This window comes from Balaenoptera borealis (genome assembly GCF_965194805.1).
Source record: "Balaenoptera borealis genome assembly, chromosome: 2".
NCBI lineage: Eukaryota > Metazoa > Chordata > Mammalia > Artiodactyla > Balaenopteridae > Balaenoptera > Balaenoptera borealis.
Window position 1 is genome coordinate 103,913,176 of NC_138867.1, and position 24,221 is coordinate 103,937,396.

The window sequence follows — 24,221 nt, forward strand, 5'->3', positions numbered from 1 at the left end:
CTATTTCCTTCCCCATATTAAGGAAGTTTTCAACTCTAATCTCTTCAAATATTTTCTCAGTCCCTTTCTTTTTCTCTTCTTCTTCTGAGACCCCTATAATGCGAATGTTGGTGGGTTTAATATTGTCCCAGAGGTCTCTGAGACTGTCCTCAATTCTTTTCATCTTCTTCCTTTATTCTGCTCTGTGGTAGTTATTTTCAGTATTTTATCTTCCAGGTCACTTATCCGTTCTTCTGCCTCAGTTATTCTGCTATTGATTCCTTCTAGAGAATTTTTAATTTCATATTGCATTTTTCATCATTGTCTGTTTTCTCTTTAGTTGTTCTAGGTCCTTGTTAAATGTTTCTTGTATTTTCTCCATTCTATTTCCAAGATTTTGGATCATCTTTACTGTCATTACTCTGAACTCTTTTTCAGGTAGACTGCCTATTTCCTCTTCATTTGTTTGGTCTGGTGGGTTTTCACCTTGCTCCTTCATCTGCTGTGTGTTTCTCTGTCTTCTCATTTTGCTTAACTTACTGTGTTTGGGATCTCCTTTTCACAGGCTACAGGTTCGTAGTTCCCCTTCCTTGTTTTTGGTGTCTGCCCCAAGTGGCTAAGGTTTATTCAGTGGGTTGTGTAGGCTTCCTGGTGGAGGGGATTGGTGCCTGTGTTCTGGTGGATGAGGCTGCATCTTGTCTTTCTGGTGGGCAGAACCGCTTCCAGTGGTGTGGTTTGCGGTGTCTGTGACCTTATTATGATTTTAAGCAGCCTCTCTGCTATGGGTGTGGTTGTTTTCCTGTTTTGCTAGTTGTTTGGCATAGGGTGTCCAGCACTATAGTTTGTTGGTCGTTGAGTGGAGCTGGGTCTTAGTGTTGAGATGGAGATCTCTGGGAGAGCTTTCGCCGTTTGATATTACCTGGAGCCAAGAAGTCTCTGGTGGACCCATGTCTTGAACTTGGCTCTCCCACCTCAGAGGCACAGGCCTGACACCTGGCTGGAGCACCGATAAATACCCTGTCATCCACACGGCCAGGTACATGGGGAGGTTCTTGCCTTTTGAGAAGTCTGAGGTCTTCTGCCAGCATTCAGTAGGTGTTCTGTAGGAGTTTTTCCACATGTAGATGTATTTCTGATGTATTCGTGGGAAGGAAGGTGATCTCCATGTCTTACTCCTCCACCATCTTGAAGGTCTCTCCCACATTTCTTAAAGGTTATACTTCATCTACAGTTATTATAGAATATTGGCTGTATTCCCTGTGTCATATAATACATCCTAGTAACTTATTTTATACCCCGTAGTTTGTAGGTCTTAATCCCCTACCTGTATATTGTTATTCCCCCTTCCCTCTCACCACTGGTAACCACTAGTTTGTTCTCTACATCTGTGAGTCTGCTTCTTTTTTGTTATATTCACTAATTTCTTGTATTTTTTAGATTCCACATATAAGTGATATCATGTGGTATTTGTCTTTCTCTGTCTAACTTATTTTACTTAGCATAATGCCCTCCACTTCCATCCCTTTTCCTGCAAATGGCAAAATTTCTTTCTTTTTTTATGGCTGAGTAGTGTTCCATTGTACCTTGCACTTTTCATATGAACATCTTTAAGCTTCTCCTGTGAGACCTCTACATTACCACTTAGAATAAGATGGCTTCTGTTTTCTAAGCTCTGGTCAATTAGGAGGGTGCAGATTTCTGGTTGATAGAAGAGCTCCTGCAGTCAGATACATTGGCTACAGGGAGTTTCATAGCAAGAGAAGCCTTCAGTGTGAGAGCTGTAGGGGAGGAAAGGGACAAGAACAAGATAGAAAGTAAATATGAACTCAAAAAGAACATGTGTCTGGGGTGAGTACATAAATTGATATTCATCCTGATTGTCCTGAATTTACCAAGAAGATGTCCAACTTTGATTGCTATCTTTTGATTAAGAACATGAAATCAATTTTGGAAAGTTTGTCAACCAAATAAGTAAATAAAATTTAAAACCTTTTGATATACAAAGCTGTATATTCTCCTTTATCTGCAAAACTTAGCTTCCTGAGCAGCTTTTTCTTCTTAAGGAGGAGATTGGAAACTGTAACTCATGGGCCATATTTGATCTACAGATGTGTGGATTCATTGGAATGGAAGCTTTGAGTTTGTCACTCTCTCCAACTCCAGCCCAGACCTGTGCCAGTGGGGCAAGAAGACAGCTTTAGGATCACACATGAAAAGAGGAATGGAAGTTTTCTATATATTCACAAACAAATAGCTAGATAAAAACCCAAACCACCCCAGTTTCTTTCCTCATTCAGTTAGCTAGAATTTCATTTTCTGTAAAAGCTAAGAAAAATTATTGGGTTTTACTTTCAGTTTTATTTAAGACATTTACTCAACACTAAAGTAGCTATACCTTCAAGAGAAAATGGGTGGAAGGTAACTAAAACAGTTGCAAGAGTATAGATTTGAAATGATCCAAAGATTTTTTTTAAAAAAGGATTGCTTCTAATAATTAGGATTAGAAGCATGGAAAATTCCAGAATTAAAAAAATTCCAGGTCCTCAATTCAACTAGAATGAGAGAAGCATCATACTCAGAAGTTCTTTACCAAAGAACCTCTTCCTTCATCTGGGGCCTGCTCTCTTTGACCAGGCGTGCAGTGTGAGGAGAATGTGAGTGGTGAGGGTGGGAGATGGCTGGTTACGCCAGCCAGCTGCACAGATCCTGCTACGCAGATTGATGGGGTGGAAGACAGTGTGGCTTGTTGCTTATCTGTCCGGAATAAGAAAGTGGGCTGTTTGTTAAACATTTCATTTAAATACAAAATTTGTAAGAACTGAAAAATATTCCAGTTTTATTAAGTATGTGCAGTGAATTCTTTCTGAGTAAATGGCTTCATGTCACTTAGAGGGACGTTTGCTATCTGAGCCTCTGTGACTTCTGGCCCTCCCCTCTGCCTTCCATATTGATCTGTTTCCCCCTGAGTTAGCTGCTGCCTTCATGCTCTCTCTCCACTTTCTGTAATTAAATGTGTTCTCAGGAAGGGACCTGGAAGCTATTTATGCTAAAGGCTAAAACTAAAGAAATGAGTAAACATTCAGTCATCCGCCAGGAGGTAGAGGAAGGATGTGGAACTTTCTAACCACCTCGTCCTCACTTTATATGATATAGACTCATACAGACCATTTGTTTCCAAAGTGAGGGAGGTGCGTGAGCATTTCAGGAGGTACTCAAGATAATCTATATTAGAACATGCATACACATGCACACACACACACTCAAACTCATATTTTAAATTCACATTTCTGTGTATGGTTTTATAATACACATAATATGCTAGCACTTATTACATGTATATAATATACAAATAAACATATAGGGATTTTTGATGGATGTATGTGTCAACTAGACTGGGCTAAGGGATGCCCAGATAACTGGCAAAATATTATTTTGGGGTGTGTCTGTGAGAGTGTTTCCAGAAGAGGTTAACATTTGTATTGTTAGATTGAGTAAAGAAGATGCTGTCACCAGTGTGGGTGGGCATCTTCAAGCCTCTGAGGGCCTGAATAGAATACAGAGGCAGAAAAAGGATCAATTTGCTCTCCGCTGGAGCTGGAACATCCGTGCTATCCTGCCATTGGACATTGGTGCTCCTAGTTCTTGGGACTTCAGACTTGGACCAGGACTGGGAGACCATTGGCCCCCCAGTTCTCAGGCCTTAGGGTTTGGGCTGGAGTTACACTCCTGGCTTTCCTGGGCCTCCAGCTTGTAGACGGCAGGTTGTATCATTTCTCAGCCTCCATAGTTGCATAAGCCAATCCCTCATAATAAGTCTCTTTCTATATATCTGTATATATCCTATTTGTTCTGTTTCCTTGGAAAACCCTGACAAACACAGATATCATGATCAACAGTTGTTTTTTTCCTGATCAAACTATAATGGCAAATATTTTGGAGATTACTTATTTAGATGATCATCTGTACAGTTGCCCATAAATCTGTCCTTGTTTTTCAAATGTTTGGTATAGTACTTACGTAATGAAATTATTTGTCTTTATAATTCCTCTTTTTGCTGTCTCTTTTCTCACACTTTATCGTAGTCAAGTGTGTTCTGCTATGTCAGACGGGGGGTAGTTGGCAAATGATTCTTAGTTCAAGTCTGGGGTTTTGACCTCTGGAGACTTCCCTTACTTTTTTCACATCTCAACTATCCCTGCAAAAGAATGTAAGTTATATTTAATCCAGTATTTCCAGGAGGTTTTGAAAAAATGTATCATATATACTATAATTCCAGAAATGGAGTTATTACATTTCAAACAGGGAAAATGCTTTCTTATTACCTTCCTATTTTGGTTTACTATGCAGCTGAATAAATTCCTCCTTATTACTCATTTTTTCCTAATTCTTAACTGTTACTGTCTGTTCATTCTTTCAAGGAAATTTACTATTAATTTTGTCAAGTTCAAAAGAAAGTGCCACTGAGAATTTCATTATGTGTGGATTAGTACTATAATTGCTACACACTTTAAGGAGATGTCTTCCAGCCATTTCCCCTACAGAGCTACTCTTTCTAACATAAATAAAAATTTCAAAGCCATCATTTCCTCCAGGTCTGGCGTATATATTTATAAGATGGGACTACTATAAACATTTTCTATTTTACAGAAAATTTACAGAAAAGTTGAAAAATATTTGAGGATGACCGCCATGTGTCACCTCCTCACCTCAAACATTCTATTATACTTGCTTTATCATGTATCTATTAATCCTTCTGCAATCCATATCTTATATTTTGCATTTCAAAGTAAATTTCAGATATCAGCATTCTTCCTTAAGAAAACTTAAGCATGCATATCAATCATTAACTAGAGTTCAATATTTGTTCTTTTATTCTTTTAGTTAAAATTTAGATATAATTAAATGCACAAACAACTGTGCACATTTACTGAGTTTTGAAGAATGCTTGCTTGAACCTCTACCAAGATACTGAACATTACCACTCCTATCAAGATATTAAATATTACCACCACCCTATAAATTTTCCCTATATGAGAGGGGGCTCTTTTTGTATGTCTGATTTACAAAGTCATAGTGCACAAAGCAACTCTATAGGTAAGTACTGCTTTTGGCTGCAAATAACAGAAAACCTGACACACAGTAAATATCAAGTAGAGTTAAATTTTGTCACATAATGTGTCTGGAGGGAGGAAGCTGTTGGTATTAATTCAGTGACACAATGATACCAAGGATGATGTCTCTGGAATTCTCCTGATTTTACCTTTAAGTTTCAAGTGGCTGTTGTAACTCCTGGCATCATTCAACAATATTTATTTATTCAATAAATATTTATGTATATTGCAGGTACTGTTCTTTTTTTGTTTTTTAATTTTTTATTTATTTATTTTTACTTTATTTTTTATTGAAATATAGTTGGTTTACAATGTCATGTTAATTTTTGCTCTACAGCAGAGTGACTCAGTTATACATACATGTATACATACACATACATTTATATATATATTCTTTTTGTATTCTTTTCCATTATGGTTTATCCCAGGACATTGAATATAGCTCCCTGTGCTATAGAGTAGGACCTTGTTGTCCATCCATTCTATGTGTAATAGTTTGCATCTACTAACCCCAAACTCAACAGTCCATTCCTCACCAGCCCCCCACCCCCACCCTCTGGCAACCACCAGTTTGTCCTCTATGTCTGTGAGTCTGTTTCTGTTTTGTAGATAGGTTCATTTGTATCATATTTTAGATTCCACATATAGGTGATATCATATGGTATTTGTCTGTGTCTGACTTACTTCACTCAGTATGACAATCTCCAAGTCCATCCACGTTGCTGCAAATGGCATTATTTCGTTCTTTTGTATGGCTGAGTAATATTCCATTGTATATAGGTACCACATCTTCTTTTTCCATTCATCTGTTGATGGACATTTAGGTTGTTTCCATGTCTTGGCTATTGTGAGTAGTGCTGCTGTGAACATAGGGGTGCATGTATCTTTTTGAATTATAATTTTGTCCAGATATATGCCCAGGAGTGGGATTGCTGGATCTTATGGTAACTCTATTTTTAGTTTTCTGAGTAAACTCCATACTGTTTTCCATAGTGCCTGAAACAAATTACATTCCCACCAACAGTATAGGAGGGTTCCCTTTTCTCCACACCCCCTCCAGCATTTGTTATTTGTAGACTTTTTAATTATAGCCATTCTGACCAGTGTGTGGTGGTAACTCATGGTAGTTTTGATTTGCATTTCTCTAATAATTAGCGATTTTGAGCATCTTTTCATGTGCCTACTGGCCATCTGTACGTCTTCTTTGAAGAAATGTCTATTTAGGTCTTCTGCCCATTTTTCGATTGGGTTGTTTGTCTTTTTGTTGTTGCGTTGTATTAGCTGTTTGTATATTTTGGAAATTAAGCCCTTGTCAGTCGCATCATTTGCAAATATTTTTTCCCTTCTGTAAGTTGTCTTTTCATTTTGTTTAAGGTTTCCTTTGCTGTGCAAAAGCTTGTAAGTTTGATGTCCCATTTGTTTATTTTTGTTTTTATTTCTATTGCCTTGGGAAACTGACCTAAAAGACATTGGTACGACTTATGTCAGAGAATGTTTGGCCTCTGCTCTCTTCTAGGAGTTTTATGGTGTCTTGTCTTATATTTAAGTCTTTAAGCCATTTTGAGTTTATTTTTGTATATGGTGTGAGGGAGTGTTCTAACTTCATTGATTTACATGTGGCTGTCCACCTTTCCCAGCACCACTTGCTGAAGAGACTGTCTTTTTCCCATATTATATTCTTGTCTCCTTTGCTGAAGATTAATTGACCATAGGTGTGTGGGTTTATTTCTGGGCTTTCTATTCTGTTCCATTGATTTATATGTCTGTTTTTGTGCCAATACCATGCTGTTTTGATTACTGTAGCTTTGTAATATAGTCTGAAGTCAGTGAGGGTTCTGCCTCCTGCTTTGTTCTTTTTCCTCAGGATTGCTTTGGCAATTCTGGGTCTTTTATGGTTCCATATAAATTTTAGATTATTTGTTCTAGTTCTGTGAAAACAGGCACTGTTCTTATTGAGATAGAGCAGCAAACAAAAAAGTTCTTGTACCCCAGGTAGGAATAAAAAGGAAGATACAACCTAGGTCTTACTGTCCACTTATCATGAAGGCAAAATCTTTCTCAGAAAACCTTTTGTCTCTTTGGCAGAGTTCTTGTTTCTCATTGGATGCTAGGGGGAAAAAATGAATATTTATATGTTTTAATCTCACTCTTGTGAGAAGATTTGAAATAACTGTGGAGTCAACCAATCACCGTTGCCTGCCAGAGGAACATTGGGAGCTAAGTTATGGTCCACTTGGTCTCCTTGCAGCAATAAATTGTATCTGTACTTACACTAGCATTCAGATGGTAGTGTGATGGGTTTTCATCACCAGAGAGATTGGGTTCATTTTCATTTCCTAGAGTGATGAGTTCTACAATTAACTTCTCCCTAATGCTGACAATAAGAAAGTTATCAAGGACCTTCAGTCACTGGTATGTAGCCTTGTGTAGGAAAAGAGTCGTGAATTGGGAGTCAAGTGACCTGGTTTCTAAGTCTGTCTTTGGTTTGCCTACTGTGAAAATATAGGTGAATTATATCACCTCTTTGGACCTCAGTTTTTAAACTGTGAAATGAGTGGCTTTCATGCTTCAACTTTGGGCTTCAACCACACATACACAGGATAGAGGGATTGATCATTATAAATTATGTATTTTAGTTTTAGAATGACAATGTGCCAGTGCTTTTTTTGAGAACAAGTGGACTTGTAAAAATGTTTTGCATACTCTTTGACCTTTCTCTGTTACTCCCTCCTCTTCTGCAGTAGGCAGAATAATGGCCCTCCGAAAATGTGCATGTCTTAATCCCTGATATTTGGGAATATGTTATGTCACATAGCAAGGGGGGATTAAGGTGCAGATAGAATTAAGGCTGCTGACCAAATGACTCTGAGATGGGGAGATTATCTTGGTTTATCCTGATGGGGCCAGTGTAATCACAGGGGTCCTTATATGTGAGAGAGGGAGCCAAGGGAATCATTGTTAGAGAGATATGAGGTGAGAAAGACTTGACTGGTCTTTGATGACTTTGAAGAGGGAGGATCCAAATAATGCAGACACCCTCTAGAAGCTGGAAAAATAAGGAACAATTCTCCCTTAGAGCATCCAGAAAGAATTCAGCCATGCTGACACCTCAGTCTTAGCCCAGTGAGACCAATTCAGACTTCTGATGTCCAGAACTGTAAGATAATGAACTTGTATTGTTTAAGTCACTAAATTTGTGGTAGTTTGTTACAGCAACAGTAGGAAACTAATATACCTTCCCACATTACTAGGTCAGATAAACTAAGCTTAACAAAGCTAAGCAGAAGGGGGCACAAGTGGGATCAAATAAGCCAAGGCAAGCATAATACTGCATTTCAGCAGGATAGATAATGCAATATTAGAATGTATGTTTTTATATATCAAAATGCAAAGGAAAGTCAAACCATCACCTCTAGAGAATCAAATATGTTTTTTCCTCCTCAAAGAGATACTATGTTGTGGAGTAAATTCATTAACAGACCAGGGTTTTAGGAAGAAAAAGAATGCTTTTCCTAAGTGCTAGAAAACAGGTGATTTAGACATATATGAACAGCCCAGAAGAACTTGGCTGACTCTTGACAGAGAAGGAGAGCCACAAAAAAGGTGATAAGATCCCAAATTTATGGAGTCAGAATGGAAATGTGTGCCTTTCCATCATGGGTTATTGTGGGGATGACTTCAAACTGAGTTCCCACACCACTAAAAGGACACATAATGGAGACTTGGAATCATAGTATTTTCATTTTCTAATCTTTCAATCTCATGTGTGCTGTTATATTCCTGCTCTTTGCTTTGGGTATTTCCCTCCCCACCCCACTTCAATCTTGAGAAATACTCCCTTACAATAAGTTTTCTTTTAAGCTGTTGAATATTTGTTTTGATAAGAATAATTGAAGGCAGGAGAAACCCTTCATTACATTGCAGAGTGCCTTAAATAGAGTACACACTCCATAAATATTTGTTGAATCGAACAATGTTTAATCAACATCTGTTTAAGGCATATCAATGGGAAAATTATTCATTGGTGTCCAAGCCACTTCTTTTGTTTGTCTTTGAATGAGAGAGACTCATGCTGTAGCCCAAAAGAGAAATTGTGTTCAGGAATAATATCGTCTTATAAGTCTTACCTTAACAGAAAAGAAAATCTCTAAAAACAGGTAATTATTCAAATAATTCAACATTTTCAAATACTAAAACAAATGCTAAATTATGACATGTATTGGAGTTTTTAAAGTCATTCTTTCCTTTCTGTTGAGTTTGAAGGTGTAAAGGGTAGGGTTTGGGCTGCATGATTCCTGGAGTGTGCTGGGGCTGGCTTACACCAGCTGGTGAGAGTCAATCGAGCACATCTCTTTACGGATCTGTGTTCAGTGATATCACACTGGTAGCTTGAAATTGGCCATGGTGGGAGTAAGTTCACAATGTAAACAAGCAAATGCTATAAATCAGGACTTGGAGAGCCAGCTGTGAAACATTTACCTGCACACAATTGTTAATAGACCATGGGCTAAAAAATGGACCAAAGAGGGTTAATATTCTTGGCAGAGAGATGAGTATAGCAAATCATTTTGATCTTAGAAATGGCTGTTTGTTAGGGCTCAAGTTGTTTCCCTTAATCCTAAGGTTAGTCCTTAGACCTTGAGTGCAGTTCTCCAAATACGCAGAAATTCCAGCCCTTCTCACTTGGCTAGGACCTTGAACTCCAACCCCTGTCTCCCTAGCACCAGCAGGCTGCTCACTTCTATGCTTAGCTTTCTAGCCTCCTAGCTGCTGTCTTTGTTTGTGGGTTTGTTTTTGTGTGTGTACTACAGTCCTGTGCACATAGAGCCTTGCTGTCAGCTGACTACCAAAAAGGAATTTGTTGGCAAATCTTTTAGAAGAACTGTGGTTCCTTGCTCTCTGAGACTTTGCCCCTTACATTTTAGCCTCTTTGGCTGCCCAGACTTGGACCTCTGCCTTGCCAGCCCAGCAGGACCACTGTTTTTGTTTAGGTTTGCTTCATTCCTGAGCTCTGTAAATTGGGAAATATTCTTAGGGAAAAAAAGCCAAGGTGATTGTAAAGTTCACTTCCTCTGTTTCCCTTTTCTGAAGAAACACAAAGCCTCTTATATACTGCTTGCATTGGCTTCTCTATATGCCTTCAACTATTTGCAAAGTATGTTGTCCAGCTTTCATAACAATGTTAAGCAGGAGGTTTAGTCCGGTACCATCTACATTGTCATGGCCAGAGCTAGAAATCTGAAGGAAAGCTTTTAAGTCTAGAAACATTATTGAGTCTTCAGCAAAACTAATTTCAAAAGCCATTCAGTGTTGGATAATCATAGTTGAAGGCAATTCTTCTCATTCAGAAAAATTTCAATCTTGGCCTTGAGCTCAAAAAATAGCAATAAAACTTTATCTTGCTAAGCCATGGAACTGCTGTATGATATGACAAGTGAGTATATTCAGCTTCTATTCTGACAAAATGCCAAGAACTGAAAATAATTTCATATAGTTTTCATGTGTTATGAAATATTCTTCTTCAAATTTTTATAACATTTAAAAATTTAAGAATCATTCTCAACTCATAGGTCATACAAAAACAGGCCATGGGCTGATATTTCCCAAGTCCTGGTATATACCGTGAAGTTTAAATATTCATTTTGAAACTCAGTAGCCAAGAATTGAGTCCTTTCTCTGACTTCAGCCTATCTCTGGATGCCAGACTTTGAAGTTTCATTCCCATCTCTCAGTTATAAGTTCTGCGACCTTGGGCAAATTACCTAACTTCCCTGTGATTTAGTTCCGTAACTCATTAATTGGAACTAATAATAGTACTTATAGCTTAGGGTTGTTGTGATAATGAAATGATTTCATAAGGATAAGGTGATGAATTCAGAATGGCCTGGTTACCTTGAGGAATGGGTGGTGGGAAACCCAAGGAGAAAGTAAAAACTAAGAACAATCCAAGGATTAATATTTCATAAATATTAACGTAGTTATTTTTCTTCAACATAGGAATTTACAGTTATAAATTTACCTCTAAGAACTGTTTTGCCTATATCCTATAAGTTTTTGTACATTATAGTTTTGTTTTAAGTCATCTCAAAATATTTTCTAATTTCTATTGTGATTTCTTCTTTAATACATTGGTTATTTAGGAGTATGTTGTTTCAATATATTTGTGAATTCTCCCAATTTTCTTCTGCTGTTGATTTATATTTAATTCCATTTTGATCAGGGAATCTACTTTGTATAATTTCAATCCTTTTAAATTTATTTAAACTTGTTTTATGACCTAGCACATGATCTATCTTAGAGAATGTTCCACAGGTACTTGAGAAGAATGTGTATTCTGCTGTTTTTGGGTGAAGTGGTCTAGAGATGTCTGTTAGGTCTAATTGGCTTATAGTGTTTTTGAACTATTTAATAGCCTTATTGATATTCTGATCAGTTGTTCTATCTATTATTGAAAGTGGGGTATGAAGTCTTCAACTATTATTCTTGAACTCTGTTTGTCCTTTCAATTCTGTCGGTTTTGCTTCATATAGTTTGAGTTTCTTTTGTAAGGTGCATGTGTATTTATTATTGTTACATTTTACCATTGGATGGTAAATGGATTGACCATTTTATCATTATAAATGTTGTTCTTTGTTAACAATTTTTGTCTTAAAGTATATTTTGTCTGATATTAGTATAGCCACTCTAGTTCTCTTTTGGTTCCTGTTTGCATGGTATTATTTCCCACCACTTTACTTTCAACTTTTTGTGTCTTTTAAGTCTAAAGTGTGTTGCATATAGAGACTATTTTTAAAATCCATTCTACAATTTCTGACCTTGCTATTTCTTTTAATATATTTTTTGCATTTTTAAGTGGTTGTCCTAGGATTAAAATTAATATCCTAACTGAAAACAATCTAGTTTACCTTAGTACCAACTTAATTTTAGTAGAACACAAAATTTTGCTCTAGCATAATTTCATTCTCTCCCCACTCCTTTGTGTGATTACTGGTAAAGAAACTACATCTTCAGCATATTGTAAGTGCTTCAACATGGTTTCATAATTATTACTTTATGAGGTTTTCTTATAAATCAGATAGGCGAAGTGTTACAAAAAAATACAGTTGTACTTCTTGTATTTATCTATATAATTATCTTTATCAGTGTTTCTTTATTTCTTCACCTGGATTCAAGTACTCTCCTGTGTTTTTTCATTTAACTTGAATGAATCCCTTTACTATTTCTTATAGGGCAGGTCTGTTAGTGATGAATTCTTTCAGTTTTTTGTTTATTTGGGAATGTCTTATTTCTCCTTCATTTTTGAAGGATAGTTTTTCAGGATATAGAATTCTTGGTTAAAATCTTTTTATTAGCATGTTATTTATGTCAACCCAATGTCTTGAGGTCTCCCTGATTTCTGGTAGAAATCAGCTGTTGATCGCAATTGGAATGTTCATTTTCTCATTGTTGAGTTTTAAATGTTCTTTGTATATTTTGGATATATTCCTTTATCAGATATATATTTCCTTTATCAGATATGTCTTTTGTAAATATTTTCTCCTAGTCTTTGGTTTGTATTCTCTTGATCATTCTTTATACTGGGATTAAAATTTTTTGAACTACTTATAATAATTAATAATAATAATAATAAAAGGTTTCATAAAATAAGTCCAACATTTGGTGCCCTTCAGATAAATTTCTGATGACTGCTATTTTTCTTGTGTACAGGCCATACTTTTCTGCTTCACTGCAAGCCTTACTATTTTTGTTGTTATCCTTGTTGTTAAAAACTGGATATTTTAGATAATATAATGTGGTAACTCTGGAAATCAGATCCCCATTCCCACCCACTGCCACCCCAAGGGTTTTTCTTGCTGTTTGTTTGGGGTTTTTTTGAATTTTATTTTATTTATTTTTTTATACAGCAGGTTCTTAATAGTTATCCATTTTATACATATTACTGTATATATGTCAATCCCAATCTCCCAATTCATCACAGCACCACCACCACCCCCTGTCAACTTCCCCCCTTGGTGTCCATACGTTTGTTCTCTACATCTGTGTCTCAATTTCTGCCCTGCAAACCAGTTCATCTGTACCATTTTTCTAGGTTCCACATATATGTGTTAATGTACGATACTTGCTTTTCTCTTTCTGACTTACTTCACTCTGTATGACAGTCTCTAGATTCATCCACATCTCTACAAATGACCCAATTTTGTTCCTTTTTATGGCTGAGTAATATTCCATTGTATACATGTACCACATCTTCTTTATCCATTCATCTGTCGATGGCAATTTAGGTTGCTTCCATGACCTGGCTATTCTAAATGATTCTGCAGTGAACATTGGGGTGCATGTGTCTTTTTGAATTATGGTTTTCTCTGGGTATATGTCCAGTAGTGGGATTGCTGGGTCATATGGTAATTCTATTTTTAGTTTTTTAAGGAACCGCCATACTGTTCTCCATAGTGACTATCAATTTACATTCCCACCAATAGTGCAAGAGGGTTCCTTTTCTCCACACCCTCTCCAGCATTTGTTGTTTGTAGATTTTCTGATGAGGCACATTCTAACTGGTGTGAGGTGATACCTCATTGTAGTATTGATTTGCATTTCTCTAATAATTAGTGATGCTGAGCAGCTTTTCATGTGCTTCTTGGCCATCTGTATGTCTTCTTTGGAGAAATGTCTATTCAGGTCTTCTGCCCATTTTTGGATTGGGTTCTTTGTTTTTTTAATATTGAGCTGCATGAGCTGTTTATATATTTTGGAGATTAATCCTTTCTCTGTTGATTTGTTTGCAAATATTTTCTCCCATTCTGAGGGTTGTCTTTTCTTCTTGTTTGTAGTTTCCTTTGCTTTGCAAAAGCTTTTAAGTTTCATTAGGTCCCATTTGTTTATTTTTGTTTTTATTTCCATTACTCTAGGTGGTGGATCAAAAAAGATCTTGCTGGGATTTATGTCAAAGAGTATTCTTCCTAAGTTTTCCTCTAAGAGTTTTATACTGTCTGGTCTTACATTGAGGTCTCTAATCCATTTTGACTTTATTTTTGTGTATGGTGTTAGGAAGTGTTCTAATTTCATTCTTTTAAATGTAGTTGTCCAATTTTCCCAGCACCACGTATTGAAGAGACTGTCTTTTATCCACTGTATATCCTTGCTTCCTTTGTCATAGATTAGTTGGCCATAGGTGCATGGGTTTATTTCTGGGATTTCTATCCTGTTCCATTAATCTATATCTCTGTTTTTGTGCCAGTACCATATTGTCTTGATTACTGTAACTTTGTAGTATAGTCTGAAGTCAGGGAGTCTGATTCCTCCAGCTCCGTTTTTTTCCCTAAGACTGCTTTGGCTATTCAGGGTCTTTTGTGTCTCCATAAAAATTTAAAAAATTTTTTTGTTCTAGTTCTGTAAAAAATGCCATTGGTAATTTGATAGGGATTGCATTCAATCTGTAGATTGCTTTGGGTAGTATAGTCATTTTCACAATATTGATTCTTCTAATCCAAGAACATGGTATATCTTTCCATCTGTTGGTATCACCTTTAATTTCTTTCATCAGTGTCTTATAGTTTTCTGCATACAGGTCTTTTGTCTCCCTAGATAGGTTTATTCCTAGGTATTTTATTCTTTTTGTTTCAATGGTAAATGGGAGTGTTTCCTTAAATTCTCTTTCAGATTTTTCATCATTAGTGTATAGGAATGCAAGAGATTTCTGTGCATTAATTTTTTATCCTGCAACTTTACCAAATTCATTGATTAGCTCTAGTAGTTTTCTGGTGGCATCTTTAGGATTCTCTATGTATAGTATCATGTCATCTGCAAACAGTGACAGTTTTACTTCTTCTTTTCCGATTTGAATTCCTTTTATTTCTTTTTCTTCTCTGATTGCCATGGCTAGGACTTCCAAAACTATGTTGAATAATAGTGGTGAGAGTGGACATCCTTGCCTTGTTCCTGATCTTAGAGGAAATGCTTTCAGTTTTTCACCATTGAGAATGATGTTTGCTGTGAGTTTGTTGTATATGGCCTTTATTATGTTGTGGTAGGTTCCCTCTATGCCCACTTTCTGGAGAGATTTTTTATCATAAATGGGTGTTGAATTTTGCCGAAAGCTTTTTCTGCATCTATTGAGATGATCATATGGTTTTTATTCTTCAGTTTGTTAATATGGTGTATCACATTGATTGATTTGCATATATTGAAGAATCCTTGCATCCCTGGGATAAATCCCACTTGATCATGGTGTATGATCCTTTTAATATGTTGTTGGATTCTGTTTGCTAGTATTTTGTTGAGGATTTTTGCATCTATATTCATCAGTGATATTGGTCTGTAATTTTCTTTTTTTGTAGTATCTTTGTCTGGTTTTGGTATCAGGGTGATGGTGGCCTCGTAGAATGAGTTTGGGAGTGTTCCTTCCTCTGCAATTTTTTGGACGAGTTTAAGAAGGATGAGTGTTAGCTCGTCTCTAAATGTTTGATAGAATTCACCTGTGAAGCCATCTGGTCCTGGACTTCTGTTTGTTGGAAGATTTTTAATCACAGTTTCAATTTCATTACTTGTGATTGGTCTGTTCATATTTTCTGTTTCTTCCTGGTTCAGTCTTGGAACATTATATCTTTCTAAGAATTTGTCGATTTCTTCCAGGTTGTCCATTTTATTGGTATAGAGTTGCTTGTAGTAGTCTCTTATGATGCTTTGTATTTCTGCAGTGTCTGTTGTAATTTTTCCTTTTTCATTTCTAATTTTATTGATTTGAGTCTTCTGCCTCTTTTTCTTGATGAGTCTGGTTAAGGTTTATCAAGTTTGTTTATCTTCTCAAGGAACCAGCCTTTAGTTTTATTGATCTTTGCTATTGTTTTCTTTGTTTCTATTTCATTTATTTATCCTCTGATCTTTATGATTTCTTTCTTTCTACTAACTCTGGGTTTTGTTTGTTCTTCTTTCTCTAGTTCCTTTAGGTTTGCAGTTATATTGTTTATTTGAGATTTTTCTTGTTTCTTGCGGTAGGCTTGTATTGCTGTAAATTTCCCTCTTAGAACTGCTTTTACTGCATCCCATTAGTACTGGATTGTCGTGTTTTCATTGTAATTTTTCTCTAGGTATTTTTTGATTTCCTTTTTGATTTCTTCAGTGATCTCTTGGTTATTTAGTAACATATTGTTTAGCCTCCATGTGTTTGTGTTTTTTACGGTTTTTTCCCTGTAATTGATTTCTAATCTCATAACACTGTGGTCAGAAAAGATGCTTGATATGATTTCAATTTTCTTAAGTTTACTGAGGCTTGATTTGTGACCCAAGATGTGATCTATCCTGGAGAATGTTCCGTGCGCACTTGAGAAGAAAGTGTAATCTGCTGTTTTTGGATGGAATGTCCTATAAATATCAATTAAAGCTGTCTGGTCTGTTGTGTCATTTAAAGCTTGTGTTTCCTTGGTAATTTTCTGTTTGGATGATCTGTCCATTGGTGTAAGTGAGGTGTTAAAGTCCCCCACTATTATGTGTTACTGTCGATTTCCTCTTTTACAGCTCTTAACAGTTGCCTTATGTATTGAGGTGCTCATATGTTGGGAGCATATATATTTATAATTGTTATATCTTCTTCTCAGATTGATCCTTTGATCATTATGTAGTGTCCTTCTTTGTCTCTTGTAACATTCTTTATTTAAAGTCTATTTTATCTGATATGAGTATTGCTACTCCAGCTTTCTTTTGATTTCCATTTGCATGGAATATCTTTTTCCATCCCCTCACTTTCAGTCTGTATGTGTCTCTAGGTCTGAAGTCGGTCTCTTGTAGACAGCATATATATGGGTCTTGTTTTTGTATCCATTCAGCGAACCTGTGTCTTTTGGTTGGAGCGTTTAATCCATTCACGTTTAAGGTAATTATCGATATGTATTTTCCTATTACTCTTTTCTTATTTGTTTTGGGTTTGTTTTTGTAGGTCCTTTTCTTCTCTTGTGTTTCCCACTTAGAGAAGTTCCTTTAGCATTTGTTGTAGAGCTGGTTTGGTGGTGCTGAATTCTCTTAGCTTTTGCTTGTCTGTAAAGCTTTTAATTTCTCCATCGAATCTGAATGAAATACTTGAGGGGTAGAGTAATCTTGGTTGTAGGTTCTTCCCTTTCATCACTTTAAATATGTCATGCCACTCCCTTCTGACTTGTAGAGTTTCTGCTGAGAAATCAGCTGTTATCCTTATGGGAGTTCCCGTGTATGTTATTTGTTGTTTTTCCCTTGCTGTTTTTAATAATTTTTCTTTGTCTTTAATTTTTGCCAATTTGATTACTATGTGTCTCGGAGTGTTTCTCCTTGGGTTTATCCTGTATGGGACTCTGGGCTTCCTGCACTTGGGTGGCTATTTCCTTTCCCATGTTAGAGAAGTTTTCAACTATAATCTCTTCAAATGTTTTCTCGGGTCCTTTCTCTCTCTCTTCTCCTTCTGGGACCCCTATAATGTGAATGTTGTTATGTTTAGTGTTGTCTCAGAGGTCTCTTAGGCTGTCTTCATTTCTTTTCATTCTTTTTTCTTTATTCTGTTCCTCAGCAGTGAATTCCACCATTCTGTCTTCCAGGTCACTTATGCGTTCTTCTGCCTCAGTTATTCTGCTATTGATTCCTTCTAGTGTAGTTTTCATTTCAGTTATTGTATTATTCATCTCTGTTTGTTTGTTCTCTGATTCTTCTAGGTCTTTGTTAAACATTTCTTGCATCTTCTCGATCTTTGCCTCCATTCTTTTTCCGAGGTCCTGGATCATCTTCACTATCATTATTCTGAATTCTTTTTCTGGAAGGTTGCCTATCTCCACTTCATTTAGTTGTTTTTATGGGGTTTTATCTTGTTCCTTCATCTGGTACATAACCCTCTGCCTTTTCATCTTGTCTGTCTTTCTGTGAATTTGTTTTTTGTTCCACAGGCTGCAGGATTGTAGTTCTTCTTGCTTCTGCTGTCTGCCCTCTGATCCTTGCTGTTTGTTTTTTGTTGTTGCTTATATGTTTGTTCAGTGACTTTCTTAGACTAATTCTGTAAAATATGTACTCCCTATTTTATGCAAGTGCTGAAGTCTTTGCTTGGTTAACTTAGTAATCAGGTAATGATTGGTTAGAGATTTCCTTAAATGGCTTAGAGCAGTAAGTCTTCCACCCTTTGCTGAGGTGTTCTATGTGTGTTGGACCACACCATCAGCCTTATTCAACTTACAACTCTCACCCTAGCCTTCATTTTCTGCTTACAGAGGCCTCAAGGTCAACCAGAGGCAAGAGATAGGTGCATGAACAGGTCTTTCCTGGGCTTGTGCATAGTCCTGCACATGACTTGGTTCTTCTAAATCCTTAGAAATATATCAGAGCCTTTTTGTGCCTCCCCTCTGGACATCTCATTCCCAAGATCTTCTTTTTAAAATTTTGGCCAGGCTCTTGGTTGCCCAAAGTGGTATCAGAGCCTCAGGAAGCTGTGATAGTAAACAGTTGTCACTGATTGTTTTTGACAGACACTATCAGGATAGACCTTTTTATTTGGAATGAACTCCTAATTAGGTCAAATAATTTAAAAATACTGCAACTTGGCACTTTTTCAACTTGCTGTGCAATAGGTCAAATAGTGTCAATGCTCTGGGGCTGTAGCTTTTTGAGGCTCTTCAAACCTAGTGTTCCTTCTCTTGTTTTTGTAAGGCTATTGTTGGCTCTTGGTGGTTGAAAGACTGCTGGTCTTCAAGGCTCCCATGGAGCTGGGGAAGGGGGTTGGGAGTAGGTCAAGTTAAAATGCCAAAAGTTCTTACTGAGATTCTGCATTATTTCTTTAATGAAGATTCCCAAGATTGTTGAGAACCTTTGGTTAAATTTTAGAGTTCTGAATTTATTATTATTTTCTAATTCTTGAATTAATTCAACTAAATTTTCCTAGGTTGTTACTGCATTTATGTAGGAACAGATTTTTAGAGGTCCTCACTCCATCATTCCCTCCACCTGTTTCTGAGCCTCAGTAGGAGCTGGTTCTGTGATTGGAATTTTAAATATTTGATTATGATTATGATAATAATGAAATAAAAACAATAGATCTATTATCTATTTTAAGAAGTAGAACATTCAAGAACTTTAAATGTATGTGTATTCATTTCCCCAAGAAGTAGAAGTAAACTGAATTTTGTTGTATTCCTCTTTTGTTTGTTTCTCATGAGCTATCTATATCCATACCTATCTATATATATAGATAGATATATATGTATAGATATATGTATATATATACACATATCCCTCAAACAACATATTATTTACTTTTGCTTGTTTTTACAGAAATAGTATTATAGTGAAGGTATTATTTTATAAAATGCCTTCCTCTCCCTCAACCTTGTTTCTAAAATTCATTGATATGGACAAATTTAGCCATAGTTCTTTCATTTTCATTGTTGTAAAGTATTCCATTGTATAAATGTCAGTTACATCAAGTTGGTTGATAGTGTTCAAGTCATTGTATCCTTACTATTTTTCTATCTAGTTCTACCAGTTATTGAAAGTGGGGTATTAAAATCTCCAACTATAACTGATGAAATAAGTAGGTATTGAGAATAAAGGAGATGATCCAATTTAAGGAAAATAAAAATTCTTGATAAATAAATGTAAGAATATAGGGTAAATGTCATAATCAGAGATGAAGAAAATTTTTTTTCACAAGCTTGGAAAATTTCTTAATTTCCAATTAAAAGTGCTTACTTTTTTTTTTTAACCAAATTAAATATAAATACAAATACATCTAGACTTTTTCTTGGCAAAAGTTTGAACTTATGGGATATTGAAAATCTCTTGCAAACTTCCTGGCATGAAAAAAATTGTTCCTGTATTTCAAGGGGCTGAAGTAAGGTGAAACTCAATATTCCCTGAAATGAGAAGTGTTGGAAGATAGTAGAGCATCTAGCAAAGAGATTTGTGAGAAATGTCTGTGTTTCAAATATTCTCTTCCTAGTGAAGATGTTATTCACATGTATAGACAATAGAAAAACATTCTCAAATATGCTAAGACACAGAAAAAGTACTACTCATACAACATTGAAAAATTTTCTTGAGCTCTTTGCTAATCAAAGGTAGTGCATCAGCATCACCTGGGAGCTTGTTAGTAATGCAGAGTCTCAAGCCCCTCCCCAGAACTACAGAAGTTAGAACCTGCATTTTAACAAGATCCCTAGGTGATTGATATGCACATTAAAGTTTGGAAAGCACAGCTCTTACTGATCAAAATTCAAAAACAAGAAGTAAAAAAATGAGAAAGTCTGACTATAAAAAGACTATATTATCCATTTATACAATTTAAACATATAGAGCTGTCTAGATAATCCTTAAGCATTAAAAATCATCTTTGAAATATATGATCTATAATGTAAAAGTGTAATAAAACAATTTATGTTTAAACCCTTAGGTTATATTGGCTAAGATCAGTATAATGTGGGAAATAAGGTTGTGCTAAATTCTTTGCCTCTGTGAGGATGGGGTCATTTCACAAAGGAAGCAGTGTGAAGTGCCTAAAACAAGATGACAGAAGAATTTATTAGCTATGGAAATTACAAGTGAATAAATTAAACCATTGTTTTAAGAAAACCTTTAAGATAGGGTTTAAAAACATCCCTGAGAGGAAGAAGTTGGGGGAATAATAATTTATTATTATTACTTTGTGTTTCTATTCTATGGCCTGCCAAAATTAGTGATGTCTATTCTCTCTGGACAAAATCACACTTTGATTCTTTTTTTTTTTTTAATTGCAAAAAGGTGGAAATTAAAAAAGATACCAAAAGGTGGAAATTGATCAATGAATTTTGTCAGTTTATTCCCTATTGATTGCAAGGCTGAGTATTTCCTGTCCTGCTTCCAGACTCTTCCTGGAGGTGGGCTTCTCCACAGCTTCAAATAATCCTAGGGTGTGACTTATGGGGGCAATGGCAAAGGGATTTTGCATACAATTGGCAGCCAGCAGCCAACCACTGCAGGGACAGCTAGGTCCCTTTGTCACTTTGGAGGGGGGGAAGGGGGAAGCGGAAAATGGCAGGAGCATGGCCCCATTCTTTAAATTTTTTTTTTTTTCAGAGAAGATAGTGTGAGCCCATGGTCTCAAATCCTTTTTGCCTGAATTAGGTACAAAGGAACAAATTTCATCTAATTTTATTTTATTTTTTTCTCTTATTTAAAAATCAGCAGTTATTATGAAATATTTTACATTTGTAGATAATTGTAGAGGTTAATGTTGTGAACACTTACATGTCTATCCATCACATTTATTAAATCATAAGATTTTTGCCATCTTCACTGGACATATTAAAAAAAATTAGTTAGAGTTGAGGGTACAGTATCCACCTCCCTAACTCTATTCCCCTGCCCCTGCTCCAAAAATAACTACCATCATGAATTTAATGTCTTTCATGTTGATGGTTTTTAAAATACTTTCTGTACAAATCTAAACCTCCATAAACGTTTAACAAATACTTGTGGATTTTGAAACTATGTATTATTATACTGTGTGTTTCCTTCTGCAACTCATTTTTTTCTTTCAACGTTCTTTCTGAAGACTCTCTATGTTAATTATATGTGGCCCCAGTGCATTCATTTTAATAGCTGCAGTTTTCCATTGTTGAATATGCTGCAATCTATCTAGTCCCCTGTAATGGGCCATGGAATTTGTTTCTGAACTTTTGCTCTTGCACATGGTAGTATGAGGAACATTCTCATGCAGGTCTCCTTGTGCAAGCATGCAAGCTAAGTTTCCTAGGTATTACCAAGTTGCTCTATAATGCATGAGTACCAAACTCCTCTCTCCTCAGCAGTGGATGAGAAGTCCTAGTGCTACACTACTTCATCAACACCTGGTATTGTTTGACTTTAAAATATTTGCTACTTTAATGGGCATAAAATTGTATCTCATTGATATTTTAATTTGCATTTTCCTTGTAACTTTAGGGGTTGAACAGCTTTCATTAGTTTATTGGCTATCCAGATTTTCCCTTCTATGAATTGCTGGTCATATTCTTCACCCATTTTTAAAACTAGGCTTTCAATCTTTGTTTCCCATCAATTTGTTGGAATGCTCTGTGAATCCTGGGTACAAATTCTTTCCTGGTTGTGTGCCTTCTCCCAAACTGTGGCTTCATTTTTGTTGTTTGCAGAAGCTTTTACTTCTTATATAACCAAATATAACAAAATGGATTTTACTTTGTGTCCTGTTTATGAAATTCTTTTCTGCTTTAAGTTCCTACTGATGTTTTTTTGTATTTTATTCTAAATATTTCTATTATTGATTTTCATGTCCAGTGTGAGCTAGAGATCTAGTTTTATTTTATTCCAAATGGATGCACAATGGTCCCAACACTACTGACAGGTTTATCCATTCTTCTCTTTGTAATGCCACTTTTATCCTAAACCCAGTATCACTCTGCTAGAATGTAAGATCTATGATGGCAAAGATCTTGGTCATTTTTGTTCACTGATGTATCCTAAACATCTAGGACAGTGCCTGGCACATAGTAGCTATTTAAATTTATTGGTAAATGAATGAATATTCAAATGGCATTTCTGGTGTAGAACATAAGCAAGCATGATTTCTCAACAAAGGGAATTTAATTAGGGGATTTAAGAGCGTTTTAGTGTTTTCCTCTCTTCTTTCTGAGAGGCAGCCCAGCCCATGTCTCTGAACGGTCTCAGATACTTTATAATACCTCATTTGAAAACAATAACCTTATGAATCTTTTCTAGTCAAAAGAAAAAATTGTTCCACTTCAGTAATAGATACCAGAGGAACTATTACATAGACCATTAAATATAAGTATTATGTGATAACATTCAAGTGTGAATGGGAGAGGAGAAAGAAAGGATGAAATTTGATTGGTTGAGTATGTCATGTGACTTTTACTCCCACCTCCTGTTTCATTTTTTAAGGAATGTAATTGATCATAATACTACAGGGGTTGTCTTGGAAGGGAGTGATTGGCAGGTGGGGAGGGAAGTGTAGGGTGATGAGTGTGCTCCATGGCAGCAGTCATAATCCTATAGGTCACGGACATTGTCCTTCGGGATTTCATTCAGGTCTAGAACTGAAGGTTTTTTTGAGTTACACTCTGCTGCTCATGATTTGATAAGGGCTTCTTTGACTGGTGTAAAATCATAGGGAGGAACGGAAAGTAATGATGGGTTCAGATAATGCCATTCATCGAGGAGAGTCAAAAAGAAAGTTTTGGCATAAATAACTTAAACAATAACTTCAGTTGGAAGGAGTTGCTTTCATTGAACATCTCTACCCTGTGAGATTACTGCTGTGATGTCTGAGAAATCAGCATCTCATGAGGAGTCTAATGCCTGCAGCATCATAGTCTCAGTGGCATTTTGGGTTGGCCAATAGAACCCTCCATTTCCCTGAGTTCACATAGACGTACATCCTCCATGTACACTGTGGCATAAAAGGAGGCACCTTATTACAAGGTGACCACACATGGTGATGCACCTGTTTGAGGGGCCACCTAGTAGGAAGAGCACAGATTAGGATGGATTATCCTGTTCCCAGGCAATCTGATCATGTTATAGTGTTAAAGTGTTCACAAGTTTTAAGTCAACAATGAGCGATTTATCTATCTGTTGTAACAAATGACATCATTTGATCCCCTTATCAATTTTCTGAGGCCAGAACCTTCACTTATCACATGACTGAGAAGTGTGAGTTCCTCTGTGCTTGAGACTTCTTTAAATCTTCATACCATTCCAGGGTCATCTGGAGGAAGAGTCAGGTTTCTTGCCTCTCTCCATCCTTATCTACTCAGATGCTTCTTTCTTAGTACCCTTATTATGAATTATGTAAAGGTTTGTGTTTTATCTCCTCTGTTAGTAAATGGAGAGGTCTTTGAGAATAAGGAGTTTGTGTTATTCACTCTTGTAGCTGTGGGCCTAAGACAATGTCTGGAGCTTCAAGGGAGCAGAGAGTGTGGGGTGAAATGAGAGAATAGAGGCTTGCCTCGGTCTAGTGAATCAGCTGGGCTACACCAACTTTCTCATGATCCAGACTAGTGTTCTATGATTCATCAACTTCCTTTCACTTCAATTTGTATGTGTAGGATTTTTTTATGTTTTTTAAAAATTGGGATATAGTTGACTTACAATGTTATGTTAGTTTCAGGTGTA

At 36.2% G+C, this 24,221-nt stretch overlaps 1 protein-coding gene across 1 annotated transcript in view; it reads left to right on the plus strand.

The window, feature by feature from the left end:
- The window catches only part of CSNK1G3 (casein kinase 1 gamma 3), a 578,377-nt gene that overhangs the window by 199,007 nt on the left and 355,149 nt on the right, over positions 1 to 24,221 (plus strand). The window lies entirely within an intron of this gene.